This window comes from Neopsephotus bourkii, unplaced genomic scaffold, assembly GCF_033783945.1.
Source record: "Neopsephotus bourkii isolate Nb327-2 ecotype Australia unplaced genomic scaffold, CSIRO-AGI_Nbou_v1 NB_1433, whole genome shotgun sequence".
NCBI classification, from domain to species: Eukaryota; Metazoa; Chordata; class Aves; order Psittaciformes; family Psittacidae; genus Neopsephotus; species Neopsephotus bourkii.
This window is the reverse complement of record NW_026901910.1, coordinates 1915203-1932849: the sequence shown is the minus strand read 5'-3', so window position 1 is coordinate 1932849 and position 17647 is coordinate 1915203. Positions and strand designations below refer to the sequence as shown.

Here is a 17647-nt window from a genome sequence, read left to right as displayed (position 1 = left end):
GTTCTCAGAAACAAGGACATTGTTTAGCCATGTTTTGCATATCCCTATTAATGCTTACTACCAGCCACACAATGTAACATCCTCTCTGCTGTTGAAGTGCTTAGTAATAGCAGGCAGTCTGTTAGCTAATACTTCGTAGATGGGCAGGTAAGCTAGAGTCTAACTCATAGCCCAGTGTAGCCAGAAACAAAGAAGAATACTGAAACTGGCTTCAGTGGCATTTAGGTTATACCAAAGCAGGAAGAATTTAAGGATTCTAATACCTCCAATACAAAACTGATACCATATTTCTCCCTGAACTAATGGAACTTCATTTTAGAAGCCTCTTAAATTTGTATAATTATGATAAATGCTTGTAATGCAGCAGGAAATCTTTTCCTGACAAATTATGTTCTTTGAAAGCCAAGGCCTGATCATGTACTTAGATTTACTTAAAGCTTACAGCACAAGGCAATCTCAGGAAAAACTGGAGGAGCTTCCTGGAGTTTGCCTTGAGTCAGTGCATGAGACAATGTCAGAAGGTGTTTAGAACAGTATTCTGTTGCAGTTTTCTTCTGGAAATACCTGAATTCTGAGCTGCTGGAAAGCAGCATAGCAAAGGAAGTTTTTAGGCAGTTTTCTGCCAGGTATAAGACCTTATTTTTAAGCACAGAACACACTCTGTGTACATTTGTCCTTTGCAGGGTAGTAGAAGCACAGTCTTAGATTTATACGCACCAGGTCTTACATATATGTGAAGGCAGGCTCCATAATAAATGAAAGTAAATATACAGACTCTAATTTAAGAAATCTATATATGTATATCATCTCAACTTTAACTATACTTCTATTATGCTTCGAAAAGCAGTGGATAAAATGAAGTCAGGATTAAACTAGTTTCAATGTTTTTATATCAATACTTTAAACATATAATGCCTGGCAGATAAAGTCTTGTTGTAATAAACATCTAAAATGAGGAAGTTGCAAAAAAGGGCATGTTTTCCACAGATGAAAGAGCCAGTGCTATTCTGGGGGCTGATAATAATCCATTTCCATATTTTACATATAGTTACCAGATAAACTTTTGGAGTAGTAACCAAGAACCATTTTCCAAAAAGTAACTTCAGTAAGATCGGGAACAGAGGCCAAACTTTTGGGGATAACCTTCTATATACAAGGCTTCTTACTAATGATGCACTTCCCGAGGAGTGTATTACATTTTCTTTTATATATACATATACACTGTAACACTGAAACAAGCATCGTACCATAAACTCAGTGATTCTTCTTTCTTCGTTTTTATGTCAGCCTCACACCTCCCACTCTGCCCTCTGAAACAAGTTCTGATTCATACCTCAGCTTTGATAAGGAACAAATGATGCAGCCTTCACATATGCTCAGCCCTAGAGATTAAGTCCTTGAGCGGTGTAAATCACCACGGCCCCTCCTGACCTCTCAGTCAGTGAGGATCTGAACCTGGGACATTCTACATCCATTCCAGGGATTACTGCACATATTTTTTCACACAAGAAGATGTCTCATACTGATCGGGCCTAACATGAGGTGCAAAGGAGAACATGAAATCCTTCACAGTTTCTGCACACAGACGCCTAAGTGAAGCTGTTCCCCAGCATTCTCAAGAAAGTTCTGAATTCTAGACTGAAATGAAAGTAAAAATCCTGAGCCAAGCATCCTTCTCACACTGAGACCATGTCTGCACTTAAATGAGAGTTTCCCATGAACAATCACTTGTTTTCTAACACAGAGTAAGTTCTAGAAGATATCTTCCCAGGATTTTTTTGTACTTCATACTCTTTGAGAGATCATCTGGCCTGTTCCTGAGCTCCAAGTTGTGACTGCTTTAACCCCCTGCAAAAAAAACCACAACCCCAAACAGAAAAAACCCAACAACAAAACCCACCTACCCACCCAACCAAAAACACCCCATCACTTCTTACAGCTAAATATTCAAGCTGTTTGTAGTGATCATGCACACATTGTCTAAGATCTACCCTGTCCTTGGTGCTCACACACAGAGGCCACGTTCAGCACTGTCGGCTTGCAGCCTACCCATTTTCCTCAGACACTCAGGTGTTTGTCTGTGAGTAGCAGCCACATCTAGTTCAAGTTTCCAGTACCAACTCAGGCAACAGAAACAATAGCACACAACAGAGTCTGCGTCCATACTGCACCTGCAAGTGAGATGCGATCTAATGCTGACTGAGCCAGCAAGAGTACCAAGAACAGTGATGGTCCCACAAGCCTAAGCCTCTGTGCTTGCTCACAAAGCTAGCCTGGGACCACAGGCATGCTACTGTGTACTCAAGTCCTTCTCACTGCAGCTTCTCTCTGCAGTTAGGTGTTTGAACTAGCTTGTTTATGCTGTGCATCTTGCAAGCTTGCCTCTGACTACGATGCTGACAGACGATCTTGGGTAGGCTAGCACTGAGAGCAGTTGCACAGCCTCCCTCCTTTCACATGTCACATAGTGGCTGCTAAAGCAGATGGTGCTAAGGGGTGAAAGGAGAAGGCATCTTGGTAACTTCCCCACCTACAGTAACACTAGTCTGGTGACTTACAGGCTGCCAAAGTTTGTGCACACCAACACAGTGAAAAACAACCATCCAAGCTATCTGTTGAGAAATTACACGAAGAACCACCCCCAAAATAAACCTGAATTTGACAGAAATCAAAAGATCTCAAATGATTCATGAAGAGAAAAGAGGATTAAGAATATCATTGAATGTTATGCACACAAATCGCATGACTAGCTCTGGAAGTTGGCACTGTGAGACAGCAAGAAAGCTTGGGAATTCATCAGTTATGAAAGTGATGCAACATAAAGGTTTGCTCCATGTTCCCAATGGACTCTCAAACAGGTTTCCTTTTACAGTGGTCCTGCATAGAAGCCAGTAACATGCTGCACTAAAGACTTCGGTCAGTCTTTGTGGATCCTTTATTGTTATAGTCACTGTTCTCCATGTATATATACCTTTTCATTTTTGGTATTACTGTGACAGTGTAAAGTTGTATTTTGTCCAAAAGCAAACTGTTGGCATTCAAAAGAAACCAGTGTGACAAATTTCTCTCATGCCATGAAACAAAACTATAATTTTGTGTTTAGAAAAGTAACTTCTTTGAGCAAATGTTGCAGCTCAGTCAGGATTTACTGAGATGTAATCTGCAGTTTCTGCAAGTCAGTGGAAAGCTTGCAGCAGGCACATTCAGAAAGCTACTCAAACATATACCAGCCTTTGGATGCAGAGGTGCATATCCACATTTGAATTATCTGACCCACTTGTCTAAAATAAACAGTCCCTATACACTTACAGCAATTCTTTCCTGAATGAAAACCAGTACTGATTTAGAGTCCAACACTGCACCAACGACTCCATTAAGAGCCATATTTACTGCTTCATGGCAGTTGTCATTGTCCTGAAATTCTGTCGTCAATATCATTCAAGGGGGCGATGAAGCACAAGCAAAAGCTATAATTTAGGTAAAAGCACAAGAAATCATTTTTTGCGGTCATATTTACATACAAATTTCTTTGTTGCCTAACGCATTTGTATTAGTTGGGTGAAACTGCCACCTGCTGGTCACCTCGCTCTCAGTCCAAATGGGGCTTAGGACTCAGAAGTTGGGTTGCCGGCCTGAGAAAGCAAAGAGAAGGAGATTTGCAAAGGCACAAATACCAAATCTTTCAGCTCAGCCTTGGATAATCTCCTCTCTAACACTCCCTACAGCCAGGAATCACACAGAGACCCGAAAGAAAGAGACCTCATTACCTAACACACACCAACAGTCGGAAGAACAACTGCTACTCTGTACAGATTATGGAAATGAGTGTCTCACAAGTAAAGGAGCTGGAAATGCAGCAGAGGAACACCATGCTCAGCAAGGATGACAATATTCCCTCTGCAAATGAGAGTTTTGGAATCATTTCAGAACCCTTCAGGCACAGAAGATTTGCTGTTAGTCTCATGGGCAATGCCAACAATTCTGTAAGGGAAACAATACAGCCTGTTGCTGTGACTTAAAGTGGGAAGATCAGGGTATGAGCTCAAAAAGTAATTCAGAAACAACCTCTTTTGCTTCTCTTGATCTTGTACTGTATATCCATTGAAAATCTGGAATCTTCATTTTGGAAAGGACACGAAGCAGCAACAGACTTAACCTGATAACAGTAGCATCATTCTTGCGCAAACGTGTTCTTCTCTGGCATTCTCATTTAAAATACAGCATTGAATGCTAACCACCTATCCTACATATTTTTGAGTAATCCCTCTGGGATCTATTGCAGTGCAGAAAGATAAGGGTATTTTCTTTCATTCCAGATGCACAGAAAGCATTTGATTAACATTGGCAGCTCTCCGGAAATTTAGGGGCTTTCCTTTTGTAGGACTCAGTTATGAAAACTCCCATCTCTTTTACTTCAGTGGCTGGGACTCTCGCTGGCTAATGTTTTATTCTATTAAATGCAGGTAGAGAAACCAGCTATTACTGTACTTGATGATTCTGGTGCAAGTACAAACAAAGGCACTTAATTCTTGATTTAACCCTCTCCTTTGTTTCTATTTACCTGTCCATAGTTTTGTACACCCCATAAGATTTCACCTTTAAGGTACTTAGAGCCAGGGGTAGATTGGTGCTGAAAGTTTACCACGTGAGAAACTCAGGCCTCATGAACCCTCTCCTGTAAGGTGGCTTGGTTATCAGAATTCATAAAACACATACTCTCTCCTGCATTATCAGTCCTATAACCAGTTACTGTATGACCCAGCACCTCTTCAGTAAGACATTACAGTTAGTACAATTTCATCAACTTCATGTAGCTTTTACAGCTTGCTTCTACAGAGGAGCTTTCAATGAATTTTAGGAACTCCAACTGAAGCCTGACAAATTCTGATAAACTTCAATGATTACACCTTTAGTGTGAGATACAGAAACTTCAAGTGTTCTGACTATCACAGTTACATACTCTTTTGCATTCTTAATTGTTTGGTTCTTTTGTTTTGGGTGGTTTTTTAGGGGGGAGGTGAGAATAATATTTTATCAAAATAAGTAGGGAAATACAGCCAGAAATGTGTGTTCTGAGTGCAATCCCTGTGCAACAGCCAAATGCACAACTAGTTTTGAAAATATTAGCAAAAGTCTCTTTGGAAAAATCTTTTTATAGCAAAGATCGTGCGAGTTGCGTTTCTCCTCTGATAGCTACTGTCCACTTCCTCATCATCTGAGTGATTCAGCGATGCATTGCGGTGTACCCTTACCTGGCAAAAGGCCATGGGAAGACTGTTTATGATTAATGAATGAAGATGCATTCACACTGTGCTTGAGGAACAGCTTTTCTTCTAGTCAACATAAATCCAAAGTGAAATACATTTGTACAAGTTCTGCAGAAAGAATTTGGGGATTTCTCCTGACACAACCTGTCTGTGAAATGCTGAATAAGTAAAACTTACCAGGGATATCAGCATGGCAAGAAGCAAAGGAGAAATGACAATGCATATGATCAAAAGTGGAAATAACTTCCGAATGCACTAAATTTCAAGCTTTTTTTCCTTTCAACTTCATGTATTTATGTCGCCAAAAAGTGCCAACATCTAATTAAAACACCAGATACCAACTAACATAGAGATTCTGGTTTGTTAATCCTTTTTAGATTACAATATGATCTGTCTGCTTTTGCAGTGCACTAGTTGTAACTGCAGTTGTAACCTTTTGGGAGATCTAAACGCAGCTATTGGGTCAGTTTTGTTTTGGGGGTTTTTCTGGTGGTGTTTTCTTGTTTGTTTGGGGATTTTGTTTTGTTGTTTTCCAGATTAGACAAGGTCAGGTAATTTCCAAAGAAAGAATTTTAAGTTGCCTTCATGCTTACAGAAGCACAGAATTTTTGTATTGGACAGAGCTCCACACAGTGTGGATTATACATGAAACAATTTTAAAATCATTTATTCCTTGACAATTGTACGGAGCGAGGGCAAAAAACCTGGATCTCTTTGAGTTCAAATGCATCGTACAGAAGCATGCCAAATGCCGGCGCACTATGACCTGGAGAATAAATTCACAGCTTTCAGGAAGAAGTTGCCAACACTGCCCTGAAAACTGTGGGAAACACTTGGCCATAGATCACCTATTTGCTATTTTCCTCTCTGTTCTTGGAGAAAATTGATGGACTAATGCAGCCTATCCCCTCACATACACACACACACACACATACTCCCCCAGCTGCCATTTGCAAGGACCAGGTAGGAAGGTGAACACTTGGCTCTCTAGTCAACACATTCTGCACCTTTATCACAGTCAAGCCTGTGCATGGAACAGGGAAGAAATTCGTTGGAGCCTGACAGACAGAAATAGGAACTTTGTCTATTTATGTCAAGAATTAATTTCTCTTCAGCCAGCAGCAGAAATCAATCTTTGGAAGGCACAAGGTCAGGGGGCACGGCACAAATATCTGCATTATGCTGGTGGTGCTTAAGGCTCCAGAATTTACATAAAGTTTTCTGTTCTATCTGATAACATCACAGGAAAACAAAACAAATCAGATCCTTCTATTCCAATCATAAGTTGTTACAGTGAGGTAAACCTGGACTTTCCCAACTAAACATCTCAATGTTGTGAAAATAGTATGACTCAGTTATTCTGATTTGTTTCTTCTTTGTAAGAAATTAACGAAACATTCAAAACAAGTGAACAAACACTGAACTGAGATGCTGAATATTTTCATATAGGGGAAAACATTGTTTTCCGTTTCCCTTTCAAGCTTTGTATATGCTCAGTTCAGTAGAAACTAAATGCATTTTCTTATCAGCCATAACAAATGGAACATTTCAGCCTTTTAACTGAGACATAAACACCCAAAGCACAACAGTGCTCTACCAAAACCAAACATTCTTTTTTTTTTTGGTGAAAATCAGTTCCTTTCAAGACATTAGAAAACAAGTACCCCTAAACTCATTTCTTCATAGAACAATAATACAGAATTTAATGCCTAAACATTAAAACCAGCTTACTGGCATAAACTGTTCTTGTAACATATATGATCCCTTTCCACAGAGATCTCAGTCATGACGGTAATGTTCTGTTGTGACACTGCACTTTTTAAGCCTGTTGACAACAAATCACACCTTGTAACACTTCATGAGCTTGAAAAGTCATGGCTGCTGCTTTTCTTCCTAAATGATTACAGGAATTGAAAGATGAAGGTACTAAATATTTCACTGCATTACCATTAAGCCTGTACTTCATTTCAAGTGTGCAATATATTAGCTGGGATGAAAGCTTACACTCGTCGTTAGTATTAAGCGTATGCCTCAGTGATGACTGGTTGTGGTTTAAGTCATTTGACTGTAGTCACACAGGGATTTTAGCAGTCATAATCATTTCACAACCACAGTTGCAGAAAGCTCCTGCTCATTAGACAACCCCATTAGCAGATTAGAATGTACCTCTGATAACTTTCAAGCCCTTCTCTCCATAAGCTTGTACTACACCCCATCCTCTGCAACCAACAGAAATTTCTGGTTTATATCACACCCTTACTACTTTGGGAGAAGACGTAAAAGAAGAACTTTCTGGGACAATAAGCTTTGGAAAGAGGACCCTAGGAAATCTGTCTGTTCAGAAGGAAGTTAGTTTACTAACCAAAGTTACTACTCCCCAACTTGGACAAAAGCTCTACCATACCATCTGTTGCCATTTCCTCTTATCTGGAATTTCTGATACCAGCTACCAAACAAGGGAAGATTTTTTTTTTTGCTGTTCCATGTCTGTTCAGTGGGAAAATAGTGAACAAAATCTTCAATAATATTAATGCTGGTTCCAGGGCCACACAAACCTATCTATTTTATAGCTTTTGCAGCAACACTCAGCACCTTACCAGGCGAGAATCTTGCTGGAAATTAACACAGGCTAACACGGCTTGTTGTGTGCTCCATGATTTCCAGGACCTGTCTCTACTGTGGCTCAAAGATCTCCACTGGGGGACATCTGCTTCTGGAATTACTAAAGCACAAACTATGCAGCAAAGCATGCAGAGTATTCCAGGTATCTTTAGGCATTAAAAGCCAAAACAAACCCAGCTGCTGACAACAGAAAATAGGTGAGGTGGGGAGGAGAAGAGGCTGAGAAGGGCCTGAGCAGACAGAAGAAGGGCCAGGTCACAACTGTATTCCCTCTTCACCCATACTTGAGGTTAACACATCACCTATGTCCCTCAACCTGGGTGTCCTCAAGACTTGGCAAAGATAAATCCAGTCACACCCTAATGTTGATTTCACATGAACATGCTGGGTCTGTCTTCTGCACAAGGCATGAAACCCAGTGGCCAGAATTTCTTGATTGCCCCTTTTCCATTCCTCCTTTAGAGATGGCACTTAGCAGCTAGGAAGTTTGCAGTAGAAGCACAATAAGGCAAGACACAACATGTTTTATGGGGACCATTTCATTTTTTTGACTGTGACATGTTTTATGGGGACCATTACATTTTTCTGACTGCTTGGATCTGGCTCAAGGCATAAGTGGCCTAATGAAGTATAGCCTATTGCTGTTGACTCATGCTGAAAACAACCCCTTGTCCTGCAAGAAAAGTAAGATTTGCTCAATCTCTCAAGAGCAAATTGATAACTTTCTCAGAGAAGATGGTGAAACAGTAACAGCAAGTAAAATGCCTCTTATGGCACTTCATTGCCAGGTCTGAGGTATGAGGATCTTTCAGAAAGTGTTAACAACATGCTATTGTTTCTCTTGTAGCACAGGCCAGATGCCTCAAACTATACTTTCCTGAGCATAGATCATGGAAAAAATATGAGTGCCTTCAGTTGCTAACAAACAGCAAAAAAACCCTTAAGATGAGTGATATTAACACACCCATTACACTGATAGTGAAGAGAAACTTAGTTAAGTGCTTACATACCCCGTCTCTAGTCCAGAGAAACACAACTTCCAACAGCTAATTCATGCAACCCCATCTGAGTTAAGATGAATTCCCCCAGGATGCCTGTTTCTTTCTTGACTGTAAATGGAACTTAGATGACCAGATGCAGCTTCCATGTCTAGTTTATTGATACTGAATTTAAGGCATATGAAATTCAACCGCAGGGACCAAAGACCTTTCTTCAAGTTCACATCATGCTGATATCAGAGCTATGAATCTGACACTAGACAAACCCACTCCCCCAGATCACAGCTAGGTGGGTCTTCACAAGTACACAGAAACAAACCTTCCTGGGTCCTGTGCCAGCCAAAGCTATAGCAACTCAACTGGCCTTGCACCAAGCATAAGCTCTTAGCAGGGTGGATTAGTTTAAGTCCTGCACATACACAGCCCTTCCTGAGCTGTCAGGAAGAGCTTTCAGCAGCATGTAAAATATAACACAGACATCGTTCCTCCTCTAGTGGGTTTCTCCATTTCCCTAAAGCACAGTTGGTTCTAGCAGCATCCCCAGGAATGCAGAGGTTAAAACTTGTGTCTGAAGGTTAGAGAGCTGACATTTTAAGGAGCAGCAGGTTTTGGAATCAAGCAGTTTGATGGTATCACATACATTCGGTTTTCTGTCTTCAAAATGCATGCAGAAGCTATCCTATTGAGCAATATATTTACAGCATTGTCCATTTCTTTGTTAAATACTTCACTCCCTGGGAAGAACAAACACAGCAGCCAATGCAAGTTACAGCCCTGCAGAATTATCGCTCGGGGTATTACTGATTATATCAGCTGCCATTCAGCTTGCTGTAACAAAAACAATTTGTCCTGAGGGAAAGCAGTATGTACAGAAAGCCACAGAGTGCAATGAAGGATTGGATGAAGCTCACTATTACTGAGAGGTGTAGTATTACTCCAGTGCCTCACCAACACTAGCACTCTTAGCTTAAGTCTTAGCATAAAAACATCTGCCTCTGAAAGCCTGCCATGCACACTAGCATTAATCTGCCCTCGATTTGCACCCTCAACAGAGAGGGCATGAGCAATGCAAACTGAAATCCTCTTTACCTACAAGTAGTCAAGAAAAAGAAGTCGTTGGTTTATTTGCAACAACATATAATAACCTCAGCTGCAGCAAGATCTCATGAGTAGATACGAAGGCGCTCAGCAAGAGAAGTCTCAGCAGTTGTCTTCTCCCATGCACTTACTTCAGCATCAAGACCCAGCCTCAAAAAGTGAGGCCAACTAGGAAAGAACATCTTTGACACCTGATTTCCAGTGAAACTTCACTAAAGGAGAAGCCACTAATTTGCATGCACAACATTAAGGAACAATTCTGAATTCAAAAGATTTCTCAGCAGAAATCTTTCTCAGCTCAGCCTAATCTGCTGAGCACAAAAGTTTTCCCTTTCATGTTGATGCATCAAATGTCTAGCTAATAGCGCTTTAAGTTCTCTTATTCTGACTGTAAAAGCTCCCAGTGCCATCTGATGTGCACACTGCATATTCCCTGTATGTTTTTCCAGCACGTGTCTCTGGCTGTTGTGGTTTACGGGGTTACTAGGGCACTTGCAGTCTGTTTGCATAATACTGCTTGTATAAGAAGGATTCGGGGGGGGGGGGGGGGCAGAAAAATTAAGGGAGAATCCCTTTTTGGTGCTTTAAAAAGATTATTTAAATGTTTGTTTTAAGGGACTGAGTCTGAGACTCAAGAATTTATTTCTATTGCATGGACTGATTTTCAAGCTTTCCAATAATTCAAGAAAATGAAGTGTTCTCTGAATATTAAAATATTTATACACATACTACACTATGAGCTACTTGCAAGCTATGCCTTTGAGCCTTGCAGAAGTCTAAAACAGCTTGTTGAGTCCTTGTCCATGTATTGTATTGGTACTCTTCAAAGGGTACCTCCCATCCCTGCACAGTACCCTATAAAACCAACAGAAACACTGCTCTTAAAATCAGGGTAGGTTTGGACACTTACAAATGGAATAGCAATTCACCCACCAACTTCTGCTAACTAGTAATTTCCCTGCTCTTTATTAAGTGGAAATGCAAATTAAAACATACATCCATATAGCCCCTTAAGAAGACTATTTGTGTGAATGCATTGAACTTGCAGAGTCATGAAAAGCTGCCACCAAATCAAGGTGACACTGCTCAACAGTACTAGGTCACCATGATCTGATTGTGACTGTTGGTGCAAATTATCATGTGGGGATAGAAAGTATGGAGCTTCCAGTATTACTACATACCACATCACAAGTAGGGGATGTAGATGTAATCACTTACAACAGAAAAAAGCCTCCCAAACACATGAGGCCATCTCTAGCCTCTTTTCACTGAATACTAGGTTCTTTTTCAGTGGCTAGAGAATAGGACATGAGTTATTCAGAGATCAAAGCAATAGCCTGAGAAGGGCTGAAACAACAGGATTTCTTCCAGAAAGTTTCACTCAGTGCACAGTTTAGAGCATCCATTACCCACGGAAGCTCAAGCACATTCAATACTGAAAAAACTTGAACTTCTGTGGTTCTTAGGCATATATCCCACATAAAGCTGGACCCGTAGTTCCTCAATCACACCAAAGCTAACAACAAATACATCAGAAATGTCTGTTCACATACCACTTACATCAGTGACCACTCCATCAGGAGTGTGAATCTGTCTAGGTCCCTCAAAAGCAATTTAGTTATGTTGGCTTGGTTTACTTCCATGTGGGAATTCACAGATTAGATAGCTCAGTTCCTCTCAGTAATTCCTTTAATATATACAAGCAGCAAGAGGATAAAAAAATGCACCAGAGATAGAAAAGGGTACAGAAGGACTGAGAAAGAGTTGCAGACTTTCTAGGGGTCATTATTCCAAAGAGAAATGCAGGTGGCAAGTCTCTTCTTGCTTTGCACAGGTGTAAGGCTTGTACCAGGTATTTGCTCCTCCTTCAGCTCCAACTTTTTGTTCTGGAATTATTGGAATGATAACAAAGAACTTGCATATTTAATCTGTCAATTGGCATTTCTTTTAGTAGGTAAATATTTAATTCTTCTTTTATTTTAGTCTTTTTTTTCTTTTATTTTTTTTAAGCAGGATCTCCTTGTGTTAGTTGTGCCTCCATTAGCCTCTTAACCCTGGATAAAGAGGAGCAAATTCCAAGCAACACCTGTATTTTTGCATTTTCTCATTTCCCTACACAAACGTACTCTCAGTCAGTTACGTATCCTATGAAGTTGCGTCATCTTTCACCTCTGTTTCTTGATAAGTATGGATTTTTGGAACGTGATGCAGTTTACCGTAGGAATACGGCACTTTTGCTGTGTGCATTGGCTCAGTTAAGCAAAGCCTTGCTAGAACCAGTGGAACTTCCCTAATTTAAAGCAACTAAGACTGTGGTCTGAAGTGAGACACATATGCTCTCCTGATGAGAGTAAAATTTTTCTTGTGGGCATTTCCATCACCTGGTTCCTGTTCTCCAAGGGAGCACCAGTACACCATGAAAATATCATAGGTATCATGCTATGGAGTTTGGTGTTTTGATTTCTTCTGTGTCTGTGTAATCCTTAGGTGAAAGGAGGACTTGCTGACAGAGATAGGAGCTCTGAGTCTGAAGAGCAGAAATTGTAGAGACAGTAGCTATATAGCATAAAGCAGTGGTACTGGAATTTACCCAGCAATACAAATGACAAAGAAGGATTTGATACAGGTTTGTACTCAGAGAAACTAGGTCAGACTTCACAAGATATGAAATGATTTATGCTAATGAAATATTAACTCTCAACAAGGGGGAATATACTGGCACTTTCATGGGAACTTACTGCTCAAGAGAAAAAAATTACACGTGGCAAGAAACCAACCCAAACAAGTGCCAGGTTAGACTGGTTTGGTCAGAGAGAGCCTCAAAAGCTGCCATAACAATCATTTATTTATTCATGGCTCAGGCAAATGATATGGACTATAGCAAGAACAATCCTAAGTAAATTGCTCTTATCACAAATAAATATATTGCCATAAAATATAACCACTCAAGAATAGCATTTTTCTAATTTGTCTTCTTAGATGGATTTCCAGGAGACATGAGTTGTACAGAATGAAGATTTACTCATGGACTAGTACTGGAGGGTTATGAGAGACGTGATTTTTCTGCAGCACGTGGCATGCTTGACTAGATAAAGCTTATTGTACACAAGCAACTGTAGCTGGCAAAAGATGGTGTGAAATGGGGAGCTTCTCTGGGAGCTCATATCCACAACAGAAAGCTTTTAATTTTCTGGGAAGAAAGTCTGAACAGAGGTGCCTGGAGAAATAAGCACTGAGTTGCTGTATTTGGCTGTCCTGCATTATAACAGAAAAGCTCTGGACCATCACTCCACATTTCTGCCTGTTTAACAACTGCAGACAGATGTTTTCAAGCTGTTGCTGTGTACCATGCAATAGTTGCTGTGACAATTAAACAGTTCAAAGTTCTACAACTGCTCGAGCAACACATCCACCTTTGAAACAGAACTACCAAATGCTTCACAAGCTGCATGCAAACACTGTGTTTTACTTAGGCTTTGGTTACTGTCACAACTTCTATCTACCCCAAGGCTTTCCTTGACTTCAATGAAAAAGGAATGCAATTCTGAAACATAAGGAGGAAGCAATAATTGAATGCTTAGTACATTTTCTCCCCTCCACCAAGCGCTGTGGCTGATTAATACACTTTAAGTACACCCAGAACTGTGTTACTGCTTAAGTCTCAGTTCAGGAAGCTGTTTAAGCACGTGCTCAGCTGTAACAGGAATAGGCCCCATAAAGGTCAGCAAGCATTCTCTTAAAGTTCTGTACTGAGACCTTATAATCCTATATACCTCACCAGTCTTTGGCCCCTGTGAGATCCCTCATACATCCCAGTCCTATTGTGATATTTCTCCTGAAACTTTCTGCCTAAGCTTAAAAGAACATAAAGGCTTGGTTATTAAAGCTACGTCACGAGAGAGCTGTGCATACATAAAACACTTAGTTTATTCTACTACAAAGAAACTGGATGCTGCTGAATGCAGTTCTTAGCTGTGTTGATAAATAGGGTGGACTTCCTCATTTTTAGATAAATACCTGATGTCACAATTATTAAAGAAAACCAAAAAGCAATACTATACACAACAGTGAACAAATAAAGTAGTTCAGTAACCTCGGAAATTTTACAGAGTTGTTTTTCAGGGTTCTGCTCTTATTCATTGTGTTATTATCCAGAGATTAGTATAGCAATGCCTGGATCAAATTTCACCATTAAGTGTTAACTTCGGATAGCATGAACTCAACTACTCACCATAAGAAGGGGTTTGTTTGCTGTGTCCTCTCAGGCCAGCCAGAATCTTAGTGAATTCCTGCCTTCGTTTTCTACAGGAAATGTTTGTTGGTTTGTTTTATTTTATTAATATCTAACATTATTTCCCCATTTGCAAAGTGACAGCTTTAGGTTGAGGATAGGGGATAACAGTATTTTTGCTCCTGTTTCAGCAAAGGAGCAGTAATACCACAAGCAATAACAATAGCTCCAGCATCTCTGATCTTCCCCACTGTTGGCTGTAAAGACCTAGTATTATATGCTTGCTTCAGATAGGACTTTTTAGGTACATTTCAGAAAAGTGTGATGCATTTTCAGATACAAACAGCATAAATTCTGTAAGTGAGAGGAAAGCTCAAGGAGCTTTACACTTCTAAGCTAATCAGGAAAGATCCAGCATCACATTTCTAATAACTGCCAAAGAGCAAAGTAACATCCTGACCCTACCCATCTCTGTGAGAGCAAGTTAAAGGGCACTTGCCCCTTCTTTCCCATACTGACCCAGCTACAGTGGAAATTACCATAATCAGTGGCTTGTGTTACATAGTCTAGTCAGAATCGTGCCCAACCATACACAAGGCAAGTAGCACTTTTAGGTCTGCACAAAATCATTTCTCTCTTCTCTTATTTAGCCATGGTAGGACTGTGTTAGCTGACCTCAGTAGGATTCATTTCCCTGGTGTTGAAAGAACCTGGATGAAGGCCATTGGGAGTGAAATATAATCTCAGTGTATGGGAAAAAGCCTCTGAAACTTGACCCCAGATTACAAACCATTGTTGTTTGTGACTTTCAATGTGTTTGTCCAGAAGGGAAAAATGGATTTAGGACCTTTATTTTCTTGTCCCCACTTATGAATTACTTTAATTATTAACTCTAAATAAGCAAATTTTTATGTAGCTAACTGCAGCTAATAGGAGAGCATTTGCAATTTGGTCCATCTTAATTCTTGGTTCATTCAGCTGCTCTGGCTTGCTGGATGACTAATAGGCTGCTCTATAGGGAATAAAAGCAGGACATGAAACAGCCCTTGCTCTTTATACATAGATTCATTTGAACACAATCTTCTGATATCTCATAGACAATCAGACACCCAGACAGAAGGTTTAGATTCCAAAAAACATATCAGGCGAAGCAGAGCATAGGAGATGAGGAGTCATATATGGGATTAAATGTCCCCCATGTCACCCTTTCACACACAGAACTCATAGTTTTTGACTGGTGCAGTGTGTTATATGAATTGAACTATCATAGCTACCTACACAATTTGCATCTTAGTGTTTTCTCCCCTCACATGTTGCTCCCCATAAGCAATCCAGTGGACAATCACCAAACTTCTCTTTGTGTTTGCCATAACTGAGCCTGTGTCAAGCCCAGCTAGATGTACCCAGTTATTCTGGCATCATCACATGTCTTTAAAGAGCAAACTCAACACCTTTGTATACATGCCAAAACTGGTACACCAAGGAACTTCATGGAATATATAACTACCATAAAGAAAAAGTGCAAGGGCCCCAATTCAAGGAGCACATGTTTATGGTTTATGACAGGCTAGCACTTAACTTCCTGACTTAAGTGCTTTACTGAGTCCGTGCCAGAAAAGGCAGACCTAAGACAACTATAAGATAAAACATGGCAGAAAGCAATCTTGTATTCTTACATGACATCCTCTACTAGATCACCATCAAGTCTGAGATAAAACGGAAAAAGAAACCTGATTATTAAGCATGTTATAGCCATCTCAGTCAAGATAGGACAAGGATGAAGAGAAGGATTTGCAAATAAAGGACCTGTAGGAAAATAATCTGAAAACATAAGGGTTTGAGTCTCAACTTCCCCACCTTTGTTCATATGGAATAACTCACTTCTCAATGCAAGCAAGCAAAACTTTTTGAGTAGCAACAGTATCCCAACCGAACACCAGCAAATCCCATACACTTGTGTCTGTCAGGGGCAGGAATTAAAAGGTGAAACAATATTGTGAAAGACTTGAAGAAACGAGGTATTTTGACTGGCTGCCAGCCACGCCATTGTATTTCAATAACTAAGAGATAAATGATCCTTAAGAAAAAAAAAAAAAAGAAGAAGAAAGAAATAAAAGACTGTAAATAGAGAAGACTGCTCAAGTGCCCAGTCTGAAAAAGAATAGGTGTTTGTGGCTCTACCTCATGGACACAAAATATTAACCCTGACTGTGCATCCCTACACTGAGTCGATTCTCTGCAGAGCCAGCAAAAACCTTCTATTTTAGCAGAGCTTTGTTCTAGTACAGATGTCTAAATTAAATTCACAGCTCTCTTAATAATTCTGATAAGCTAGAGAGAGATAAAAAGAGACATTTTCAAAGACATGAATAGCAGACAGCAAAACAGTTCAATCTTGAGATTCAGAAACATATAGATAGTAGAAGAAAGGAGGAGTAGCTATGGTATTTATAGCAAGGCATCATAAAGACCTTCAGAGGGAGAGTCAGCTGCCTTATGTGCATCTTCTCTGCTTGCTGAAATGCTTTGGGGTACCCAAGTCATCTGTGGGGAGCTGCCAGTGTGACCCAGCACTCACAGAACAAGTGCACTCTTCAAGGGGCTGTGGGACATGCAACTTAACATAAAATAACAAGATATCTAAGCACATGAATCAAGCCATAGGTCACATAACACAGCCTGTGCTACACAGTCCCTTGCGTTCTACAATACCCACATTTAAATGCTACCTTCTCTGAATCCTTTGAGATTAATTTCACCTGAGCTTTCATCTGGGCTCTTTTGACATAGTTTTAAGTCACCAATTTTGCAGGGAGAAAAAAGTAATAATAATGGCATTTCTGCCACATTCCTCACTGATGGACATTTTAAACCAACACTGGGAAGCACAGGGAAGTACCGGTAAATCTGATTTGTTTCAACACGAGTTTTCTCTATATATTCCCCTTTATGCTGCTCTCTTTTTGCAGCTGATGTGATTTGTTTGCTAGTGAAGGCTTCCCGCGATCTGATTCACAGCACCATCCAGCGACAGATCTTGGGATACCAGGGCCAACATTTTCTGTTGCTCTCTCGATTTTTCTTGACTCGGTTTTGGTTTTTAATTGTCGCAAATTAAAAGGATGATGAAAAATTGAATACAATAGATTTTCAGCATTTGACAAGAAACAAAGTGCTGAGCCATACTGATAAATCACTTAACACTGGTGCTCTCTAAACTACAGAGGAAACATCAGGAAATTTCTTCTTGCAACATCTTTCCAAGGTCTGTCTGAACAAAACCCTTTCTTACTGAAATTACAAAGTGAGAAGCACCCGAAGAACAACCCACCACAACTGTCCCAATAACAGGATTTTTTCTCCTTTTGTCTTTGTATGCAGATTAGGCCCCTAAATGTAAACTTCTGCCTTTAATCTGGGCAGTTATTTGG

The 17647-nt window shown here is 40.1% G+C and overlaps 1 protein-coding gene across 1 annotated transcript in view; it reads right to left on the bottom strand.

Moving 5' to 3' along the window:
• The window catches only part of POU2AF1 (POU class 2 homeobox associating factor 1), a 63556-nt gene that overhangs the window by 16322 nt on the left and 29587 nt on the right, over positions 1 to 17647 (bottom strand). Inside the window, exons 2-3 of the mRNA XM_061368389.1 lie at positions 13764 to 13839; positions 13489 to 13529 (exon numbers count right to left, since the gene is read on the bottom strand). The gene's annotated coding sequence lies outside the window, so the exon portion shown is untranslated. The remainder of the gene's footprint in view (positions 1 to 13488; positions 13530 to 13763; positions 13840 to 17647) is intronic.